Source organism: Pinus tabuliformis, chromosome 5_1 (assembly GCF_031772625.1).
Source record: "Pinus tabuliformis cultivar Carrire ecotype Pingquan chromosome 5_1, CPIR1, whole genome shotgun sequence".
NCBI lineage: Eukaryota > Viridiplantae > Streptophyta > Pinopsida > Pinales > Pinaceae > Pinus > Pinus tabuliformis.
In genome coordinates, this window is record NC_142305.1 from 253,219,332 (window position 1) to 253,222,619 (window position 3,288).

The following is a 3,288-nucleotide window of genomic DNA, read 5'->3' on the forward strand; positions in this document are numbered from 1 at the left end:
CTCATGTAGGCTCAAAAGCCCAACAGTCGCATCTATTCACCCACCAACGTTGTGTATAAATATAAGAGGACTTTTACTCATTTGGACTCACTCATCTCATCACATCTCTCTCTCTCTCTACTGCGCAGATATGAGTCTCTTCTCTATTGCGCTGAAATGGATCTCTCTCTCCCACACATGTGAAGCCGGAAGCTGTTGAACTTGAAGCTGCAACTGTAGAAGTAAAGATTGACTTTCGTGGCCTAGAATATCTCCTCTTTGGAACTGCGTTGTAGGTTCATCTGAACCTCCTTTGAAAGCCGCAACTTTTGGTGGTGGAATGAAGTCAATCCAACGAACGGTTTGCAAGATATCGACTGCCCTAGTTTGAAGCTGGAAACTGCTGAAACTGAAGCTGCAACTGTAGAAGTAAAGATTGACTTGCGTGGCCTAGAATATCTCCTCATCTGAACTGCGCTGTAGGTTCATCTGAACCTCCTCTGGAATCCAAAACTTTTGGTGGCGGAATGAAGTCAATCCGACTGTCGGTTTGTGAGATATGGTCTGCCCTAGTTTGATAATGAAGCCGCTATTGCTGATGCTACTGATCTAGGGTTTGCTACTGCTGATATGAATCAGATTTATTGTACTATTTCTCTCTACTGAATTATTGAAGTTAAAAGAAGATTTGATCAAAGGGTTTCCCCACACATTGTGGGGTTTGTCCCTGGCTAGCCGCCACATCTTGTGTCTCTTGTCTTGGCTTGTTTTCTGTCGATCGTTTAATGTTCTATCTGCACTTTACTTTATGTATATGTGATTGCTAATCTGTGGAACATAATAAGAAAAAGAAGTAAACTGTTATAAGCATAGAACATACCATAACTTAACAAGGAAATAGTAGGAGGTCGAGCAGTGGGGTGCATATTTAGTATTCAAATAGTTAACTAATAAATCAGCCATAATTAACTCATAAACGCATGAAATTTGAGTTACCCAGTTGAGATTAGAGTTCAAAGGTAGTGTACTATCAGTTGTATAATTTTCCAAGTTGTACATGTGGTGCATGAAGTCAGAGAAGGGCCTATAGAGATTTCACAATTTAGGATGGGGATTTCCCTAATTAATAAGGGGATAATTCCTTGAGAAACAACACAAGGAAATAGGATCTTGGCATGCAGAAAAATTGGCTAATTATTGTGCAGAATCAGCTTGTGAGGTAGTGAGATAGATTATACTTATGGAGAGATTGTTAAGGGTTGAAAAAGCATTGCATTTCTTCTCTATTTTTTGACTATTGCAATACAGATAGGAAGCGTTTTGACCTGTTTATTTACCCTTAGATAAATATCTAAGCATATGTGGTTGAATCTTGTCTTATGTTTATGTTGTGATTTCTTGATCGATTAATTGTTTTTCGCTGATGAATAGAGTATATTCAAGTATTTTGTTTTACCAAATTACATAAGTATTTTAAATCTACAAATAATTTCTACATGGTGTCAAAGTAGGAATCACAATAGAAGAGAAGATAATTTGAATTTTGTATAGGAGGTTCAAATTACAAGATCAGTGTTGTAGGTTTCTTCTAGGATTGAGAATATGAATTCCACCAGACTCAGGCTTGAGTATGCTCTGGAAGAAACCACAAATATTGTGGCATGGAATATCCATATGGAGATGGTATTAAATGATAATGAGCTACTAGATTACATCAAGATAGATGTATTTAAATCCCCAACTGTTGATGCCCAGGATCTCACTCAGTGGAAGAAGGATGTGGCTAAAGCGAGGAGGATCATATTGGAGGGACTTCAAGATCATATTGTCTTGAATCTCCACGAGAAAGAAAATCCATTAGCGATGTGGAAAACTATTGGACACAAATTGTCAATGATGTCAATATGGCAATATTCGAGGAGCTGATAAAGACGAGAGGAGCAGACAGAGCTGAAGAAGACGAGCACACAGAGCCATCAGAGAAGAAACCATTATCGGAGCAGAAACCATATAAATGTGCATTAACGTAAACGGAGGCAGAATATTATGAATCCCCAACAAATACACTATCAGAGTTGCGCAGATGGATGGCAAATACAACACGATGGGTAGATCCAAAGGTCGTGGGCGATAAAGATGCATGCAGGTTAACGAGCAAGAGGACGGGCAGGAGAGGTGAATGTGAGCCGTCAGATCAAAGAGCAGTAGATCCAACATTCGTCGCACGCAAAAGATGAGCAGGCGATAATGCGCGGGAGACGTACAGGTAGGTGGTAAGCGGTATTCCCCGCACCGCCCACCGGGGTTCGATGGTATATGTACAAGGGTGAGCGATCCAATTAAAATATGATGTGTGGCAGATGAAAACCATCGCCCTCGCAGGTTAATGCATATGTAGGTTTTGACGAGGAAAGGTGCGGCAGCCATCCGATCGTGGCAGGGTTTGATCAGACGGTGAGGAGATGCATGAGGTTTAATGTGCAAGAAAAAGGCCGTAGCGATGCGGGAACCGTTGGATGAGGGTCATCAATGGCTACGATTGCAAATGTGGTAGAGGCTAATATGGGCGTGATTACGTGGGTTTTTGGAATAAAACAGTGGAGGTGGAGAAGTAACGCAGAGGTATTAAGAGGGGAAAATTTCTTGAAGAGCAAAGCACAGGAACGATGGCCATGGAAGAAATCACTGAGCGAGTTGGAAACATGGATCTGAATGATGTTCACAAGAAAAACAGGATTCAAGTCTCCAATACCAAGAAGCCTCTCTTCCTCTATGTCAACCTCGCCAAGAGGTATATGCAGAAGCATGAAGAAGTGGAGCTATCTGCTTTAGGAATGGCCATTGCCACAGTGGTTACTATTGCTAAGATATTGAAGAACAATGGTCTATCTGTAGAAAAGAAAATCTCAACATCTACCATTGATATGAGAGATGAATCAAGAGGTCGTCCCATCCAAAAAGCAAAGGTTGAAATAATACTAGGAAAATCAGAGCAGTTCAACGATTTGATGGCTACTACTATTGAAGAGAGGGAAGCTGAAAGATCAAGCGAGTCAGAGGAAATGACAGCGACTGAGGAGGAAGCCTAAGAGACGGTGTAAGTGGAAACGAATGGAGAAAGGCATGGGAATGTATAAAATGGTAGAAACAGATAACTGTTGGTGTGATTATGGTGGTGAAGAACTCGAGGGTGAGATAGTAGAAGCAGCAGAGGCAAAAGAGGCAAAAAAAGTAGCGGAGGCTATAGAGGCAACAGAAGCAGTAGAGGCAGGAGAGCAGGAGTGAGACAACCTCAGCTGAATAGAGTGC

General features: G+C 41.3%; 1 pseudogene; it reads left to right on the forward strand.

Annotated features, from left to right (window-relative positions):
• Positions 1–2,651: 2,651 nt before the first annotated feature.
• On the forward strand, positions 2,652–3,068 carry LOC149164361 (uncharacterized protein At2g34160 pseudogene; annotated as a pseudogene).
• The last annotated feature ends 220 nt before the right edge of the window (positions 3,069–3,288 follow it).